This window comes from Thermobia domestica, chromosome 7 (assembly GCF_964235325.1).
Source record: "Thermobia domestica chromosome 7, izTheDome1.hap1.1, whole genome shotgun sequence".
Lineage (NCBI taxonomy): Eukaryota > Metazoa > Arthropoda > Insecta > Zygentoma > Lepismatidae > Thermobia > Thermobia domestica.
In genome coordinates, this window is record NC_137460.1 from 265550902 (window position 1) to 265558718 (window position 7817).

Here is a 7817-nt window from a genome sequence, read left to right on the forward strand (position 1 = left end):
TGTGAACAATTTGTATGAAAAAGGATGAAAATAAATACAATACAATACAATACAATGTGGAAAAATACTATATGCAGATAACGTATATATTATAAATAGCTACATCTTCGTTCTTATCATTTCGCATAGTCCCATATATGACTATGTTGAATCGTACAGATCACTTTGTCACAAGGAAGACGTCTGAAGGATTTGATGATGATACAATGTGGCGTCAAGTTTCAATCCTGTAGCATCCACTGGCTACATTTTGCAGTTTATCCCGCCAACAAGGAGATTGTCCAAAGGCACCAATTGATATATTTTCTCACGAAATTTAAATTTACCTAACCATAGCTAATATCATTGGAAACGTTACTCCGGTAATAGAGAGTGCAAGTCAACGAGTCAAACATTTGCTTTTGAAATGTTTACCTATAGCCTGTAAATATGTACCTAACGGGACTCACTGGGACTTTGAAGCGGAAGTTCATGTACAGGCCACCCTGTGGTATTGCACGATAGCTGTATCGGTAATTACAGAGTGAAGCTATTGGTTATTTTTAGGCTCTGGCTTTTCAAAAGCGCCTTTCAAGTAGCTACACGTGAAATGACACGTATTCCGTTTGATTTGCACTCGTTTGATTGTGTTTGCAAATCTGAAACCAGAGCCTGAAAACAGTCAATAGATTCACACCGTCATTTCTGGTGCAATGCTACACGGTTACCCATGAGCTTCCGTTTGAAGTCCCGTAGGATTCTCATCAGGACTTCACGGATGTCTCAGGAGTCCCACGGGATCGTCCCGGGATTATCCCATTCGCGTACGTGGTTCTGCCTGAGGATATCCTCTGGTTTCCTACGGGGTTCTTCTTGCATGACTCCCGCTGGAGTCCCACAGGTCGTCCCGTTTCCCGGGACAAACGCGGACATCTGGAACTCCCGTGTGAGTCCCATAGATGTCGCAGGAGTTCTATGGGAGCGTCCCGGGATAGTCCCGTTTCCCGGGCGGGAGGGCCATGGGACATCCTAGGTAAGATTTTGTGCTATTAGGGTTTGTGCTAGGTGGCCACTGAAAAGCGCGAGTGCTATCTAACTGAGTCAGGGCAGGAGTGCAGCCTGGCGCCCGTAGGGACCAGGCGCGTCAGCGACGGGGGCTACGCGCATAAACGATGATAGTGGAATAGCACACTAACGTATTTATTCCGAAGTTGGTCGTCGCCTACTTTTTGGCTAAAAGTGTAATAATTGGTTTCTTTCTTTACCGAAGTTTTACATTTAATTCACATAATAATGCCGAGTGAGCGTTAGCGAGTAGAGACGGGTTAGTGCCCCGCAAGGCACGTTGTTTTCTGTTTTTATTACTGCTAAATGGGAAGACGGGCCTGTGTTCTAGAAGATTGCTGCCTTCTTGATTATGTCACTAACCGTTACAGTAGATATAACTTTCTCCACGTTTTTTTATATTAGTATATATCAGGGTTGGCAATAACTATGGTTTTTATTGAAAAAAAAAACAAATAAAAACGTTTTTTTTTGTTTAAACCAGGTTTCTTTGGTTTAAATAATTTGTTCTATATATTCATATATATGGAGAGAAATAAGTTTGTTTCATCTTGATGTTATTATGCAACAACTGGGTTATGCTGGAAGGGGTCACATAAGCTTAGTGCGGAATACTTCTCATTTCACTAAATGCCTCTCGTGGGGTCTGTATGACCCCCCCCCACACACACACAAAGTACGGCATTTCGAAGTATTTTATCAATAGTAAACATTGAAACGAAACAATATTTAGTATTTTTCTTTGATTGCAATTACATAACAATAATAACAACTGCAAAAAAATCACTAACATTTATAAGCTTAAAAAAATTGCTTTTGTAGTATAATCTTTTTGAATAATGACTGGGGAATTTAGGTCTGAATATAACACGAATAATATATGGGAGTGAAACGTGATAACCCACAAATGTCTGTTCATCAAGATTTTACAAACACTTACACTTTTACGAACATTTTTCGTTTTTTGGTTTAAACTAGTTAAAAAAAAACAGCTGGATTAAACCACCTTGGTTTAAACCAGACAACCCTGGTATATATATAGGATGTAAGAAAATTTAAAGCATCAAGCCTACAGAGGTGATTTGTCACAACAGAGCAAATAAATAGTTCATATGGACCTGTGGTCAGAAGTCCATACTTTCGAAGCTATAGGCTGTCGAAGACATAAGAAAATAAACTTTAAAAATCTATAGCTTCAGTGTGGGACCGAGCGCAGTCAAGGAAGACATCACTTAAGAACTAGTATGTGCCCTATTCAAATACCCATGTTTCAGAATTCTGCGGTGCTTGCGTATCAATGGACAGTTTATGAGCACTTCAACTTTTCTGAGTATTCCTCAACTGGCTCTATAAAAATTAATGTGTAAGTGCCGTAAGATTCTGAAATGTGGATATTTGGATAGGGCACGTACTAGCTCTTAAGTAATGTGTTGACTCGACTGGGATCGATCTCACAGTAGTGGAACACTGGACCTCTAAATTTCCTTTTCCCACGTTTTTTGCAGCCTGTAACTATAGACGTTTGACCGCGGGTCCATATGAACTTTTCTTCTCTTTTCGTGTGCAGAGTAAGAATTAAATGATAACTTAGCTGCTGGTAGTCGAATTTTGGTTAAAACTACGCTAGAAGTCGTGTAGCCGAATAGTAACCGAGCAGTACTCAGTGAAACTACACTTTGCCTTTTCCTGGATTACTATAGTACGAAAGGTTTATGGGGAGTTGCCAGCTTGGTTACTCGTGGCTCGCTGAGCGCAGTGAATGGTGGCTGGTGATTTGCTATTCTCTTACCACACCCCCAGTGACGAGCAGGTCCAAGTGCGGGAAGCCAACGACGCTATACCTTCTGACATTTAATTACCAAGAAAATTGTCAAAAGGTGTTAACCAACTTACTTGGTTACATTAAGCAAAAGTAATAACAGCTGTACAGTTTTGCGGTAAAAATAGCCGTCTCGTCTTTGTAATTGCTCATTGCACTTAATTATTGCCGGTACTTGGGCTGTTATAGACAATTAGTTATTTTAACCCCTCTTCCTTGGTTGCAGGACTCAGTTATTCAGGATAAATTAACACGTCTCAATTGATCTTTCTTTTCGAGTATCGAAATTCTTATATAATAATAAATTAGCTGCAGTATGGGATATTTCGAAGTAAATTTTTCTGGTCACAGTATGAAACGTCCTCAGATATGCTAGTTGTCATTGTCGTGTATGCGATGCACTAACTAATTAAAGTAGTGTCTACTAATTACGGCTCTCGAATAATTTAATCGTGTGGTTGGCATAATCAGAAATATATTCATCTTTATTAAAAATTAGTTGCTATATAGATGTATATGTAGTATATAAGCGAATTTTAAAGGGAAATGTAGACATAGTAACTCCCACAGGATTTTTTTACAGGGGGGAGTGGGCAAAAGGACGGACATACAAGCAAAGTCAAGGATACAAATACCTAGAACCACATAATATTTAATGTAAAAAAACAATTATTACAACTCACTGCTAACTTCACTAACTGTTGTGTGTGAATAAAAAAAATAGCATATTTTATTACTAATTAGGAAAATCCATTGTTAAAGCAAGTGCTCCCTGCAGCGCGCGACTATGGTTACATAATACAATTTTTAGTGTTATTGATACTTCGTAAGTGAAATCCTCATTTAGTTGGGTGAAGAATCTAGAATACGATAGTGCTATGATAAAGAAAAAAGTAAGTTTTTATATTTTAGGTATGTTTTGTATTTGTAACCTGTTCTTCTTTCCGAAAGTATATTCTCCTTTAGAACAACTTAACTCTGTGCATCGGAAGTGCAGAAGTACAACTCTTATGTAAATCAGGCGCAAATATATATGTAGGGGAAAGTCGGATAGTATCGGACAGCGTATAGTATCGGACAGTGTATAGTTCACTATTTTCGGAACAGGATGGCGACACTCTTAAGCCACGTGTTAATAGTTCTTTGTAAGGGAAGCGTGGCGCCAACATTCTGAGATAGTACGTTGAAAGGTGTACATGTGGTGCGACGATTTGTAGTTTTTGTGCGGTTTGTGGTTGCACGTACATAATTTTGTCGGTTAATTACAGAAACAAACGTAAGTGAAATATGAATTTAAGTAGTTGTACATTTTTGTTGTAGTTTTGTATCCTAATTGGCATTATATCATTGCCTACATTGCAAGACAAATTATTTCAAGACTCTTTATTATCATGCATGTTCGTCGGGTGGTATCGGACACGGTGTTGGCGGGCAATATCGGACAGGAATATTCGAAGTTCCAATGCGAAATCTTATAGTTCTCTCATGTTTTTCAGGTAAAAAGGGGCAAAAAGAGAGGTAAATGGTCAGAGGAAAATATGAAAACAGCAATTGTAAAAGTGATAAGTGGTGGGATGAGTACAAGAGAAGCAAGTAAGCAGTCTTCCGTCCCGAAAAGCACTTTAGGTGACAGGGTAAGGTTTCTTTCCTTGGGAAAAGAAATTCAAGTAAAACAGCCAATGGGTAAATTTCAAAACACTTTTACGGATGTACAAGGTAAGTTACTGTATAATCTTTTCAAAGACCTGGACAGCCAGCTGATGCCTCTGAACAAGAAAGAATTTTTGAAACTAGCATTTCAGTTCGCTGAACACTTGAAACTGAACCATAAATTCAACAGAAATAAAGGACTAGCCGGGGAAGATTTTTATTATTGTTTCATGAAGAGACATCCCGATTTAAGTTTGAGGTGCGCGGAGTCCACAGGTTTGCAGCGGGCTATAGGATTCAACAAGGAACACGTTGGTATATTTTTTTGACAAACTTTCTGAACTTACGCATAATTATTCTTTTAAACCATCGAGAATTTTTAATGCTGATGAAACTGGTGTGTCAGTAGTTCATGAAAATCAGTTAAAAGTTTTGTGTATAAAAGGGAAAAAGCAGGTAGGGAAATTAACATCTGGAGAAAGAGGCAAAAACGTAACAATTCTTCCGTACATAAACGCGTCAGGTGATCAATTTATCCCTCCATTATTTGTGTTCCCAAGAGTGAGAATGAACAAAGAGCTTACGAAAGATGCTCCCGAAGGAAGCCGTATTTGATGCTCAACCAAGCAGTTGGATCAAAAAGGAAGTCTCAAAAATTCGACGGTGAAAAAAAGACGGATTGCACAATTTGTGGGGAAAACTTTGATGAGATATGGATACAGTGTAATTCGTGCAAAGTTTGGGCATATGAAAACTGTGCAAGTGTTTAGAGAGATGCATTTTATTATAAATATGATATTTGCAATACAACATAATCTGCAGTTTGTAAGAAGACATGTAAAAGGAATCTAGGAAGGCAATAACAGATCTGTCCGATATTACCCGCCAGTTTTTTATATCTTGAAACATTAGACTTTTACATTTTTTTCAGTTTCTCTAAATTTTGTAGTAAAAGTGAAATATGGTTTATATAGTGTTATAAAGATATGTATAAGGATTGCATATATGAGGTTTTTATTTAAGTTCTGATTATCATAAAGTTGTTACATCACATGTTCCTTATGTGTCTGATACTACCCGACCTTCCCCTATTGAAAATTGAAAGTAAAGATTATCATGAAAAAAAAAGCAATGATAGAACGACAGTGCGATAAATACGAACCAACAGTGCTAGATAGCCACTGAAAAGCACGAATATTATTAACAGAGTGAGCACAAGGGCGTAGCAGGATGAACTGAGGGTGCTTCCGTATGGAGCGGGCATGTCAGCGACGGTGGATATGCATGTAACCGAGGGTAGTGTAAAAAAATTTTATCCCATACAACTATGCCTTACATCTAATATAGCTTTACTTCACTCCTGTGGTTCTGCCTCATCACTTTACATAATGCCTTGAGTTCATAATAGCTTCCTTACGGAGTACTATGCATTACGTATTACGTATTTCTACCTATGATAAATATTAAAATAGATATAAGGTTCCGATATATAGTTACATGTAGATTGCTATTGCAAAATGAATCAACATATAAATAACATAAATAATGATTTGCGCTTTCCATTTCAACTCAGCCAAAAAAAAAAGTACCATCACCATCTCAGATATTGTTGGAACTTATTTTTATAGCAACTAGACATGTATTTTAAATGACCCGTATATTTTGTTTTCGGAAAAATTTTTCCGCCAAGTAATGGGCCATCAAAACCGGAAGTACAATTTACGAATTTTAGAAGACGTGGAAAATGGTCAACTTCGTAGCCTCACCATTCAGCTATGGAGACATATAGTTATAATTCTTGTTGTGGTATGTACACTCATGACAAAAATTATTGTCGCATGTCTATAAATATGTTGTTGTAAGAATAGAATTTGATAACGAATTCGTCCGCTATTTCTTATAATGTAGTATGTGTATAATCGGGAAAGACGATGTATGTGGCAAATTTCATGTCAAAAGAGCAGTAAATAAGAACAATAAAACGAAAATAAATTTTCTTGTCCATTTCGCATCATTTTGTTTTACTCATTCTAATTTTCGTGTTTGTAATTCTTTTCTTCTGAAATTTACTACGAATATACATTTCCCGATTATACATGTAGTATCAGAATCAATAGTACCCTGCAAAATCATTATCAAATTATATTCTTACAAGAAGACAGTTATAGATATGCGACAATCATTTTGGACATGAGTGTACATAGGGATATAAATAAAATATATTTTATTATAGTTTGGTTTGCGCATGCGTATCTTTTGGTACATAAATTAACAAATGAACGTAAGCTTATTTGAAAAGTCCAATTTTTCGTCGAGCACTTTCGGTTCGAATTTTAAAATTCTCTTTTACGGTTGGTAAGACCTAGTTACCCGCTTTTCGAAAAAAAATTGTATTGCTTGTGTCTGCAACCGTTTTGTCGCAAAAATTCGAGAAACCGTCAAATTTTCAAAAATCACCTTTCTCGAAATCACCATAATTGAAAATCCTGAAATATTGTCAAATTGTCCAACTTTACATGAATAATAAACACACCAAATAGCATTGTCGACCAATGTTTCATGAATGAACTACAGCCTCTTGAAGTTAGCGAAGTTTCATTAACTTCAATATCACCGTTGGCAACACTGAAAACAATGAAAGTGCAACAATTTGATGATGTTTGTGGTTCACATTCATTAAATAAAGAATAAAAGTTTTTCCTGGCTCCTTTTTATTATTTTGATCAAAAAGGCTCTCTGAAATAATAAGATGAGCCTCCCCCCTACTCCGTTTTCTTAAACCGATGTAACCTGAGGTGAAAATTACGATTACGAAACAAATTTTAAACTTACTTAAAATGGTTTTCGGAAACAAAGTTTCACTGATTTTTTCCACTCTAAAGTAATTATTTCCTTAGTGTCTTCTTCGCTAATAGCATGTCACCATGGCAGATGCTCCAATAGGTGTTGGTGCACTCACAACACGTAGCACGTTGTCGATAGTCACAAAACACTTATATTCTCTTCTCTTATTCTCTTCTGGAAACCTGTACCTCTTGAAGGTACATGTGGAAACAAAGAAAAAAAATGAAATGAAATCTTGGGAGTTTTACGTCCCACGTTTATGCTGGTTAGGCTAAAGAAGACAGTGATTATGAAAAATGAGCGAAATGGTAGAATGAAGAAAGTGGGAGGAAACGGGAGAACTCCGAAATACCCACCAGCACGGTGTTTGTTCACCACAAAGTCCACACGGCGCGAGCTGGGTTCGAACCAAGGACCCTAAGCACCAGAGGTAAACGCTCTACCACTGAGCTACCGCGCC

General features: G+C 37.3%; 1 non-coding gene across 1 annotated transcript; it reads right to left on the reverse strand.

Annotated features, from left to right (window-relative positions):
* Positions 1 to 7745: 7745 nt before the first annotated feature.
* On the reverse strand, positions 7746 to 7817 carry TRNAQ-CUG (transfer RNA glutamine (anticodon CUG)). The gene has a single exon. It is a non-coding gene; the product is annotated as a tRNA-Gln (tRNA).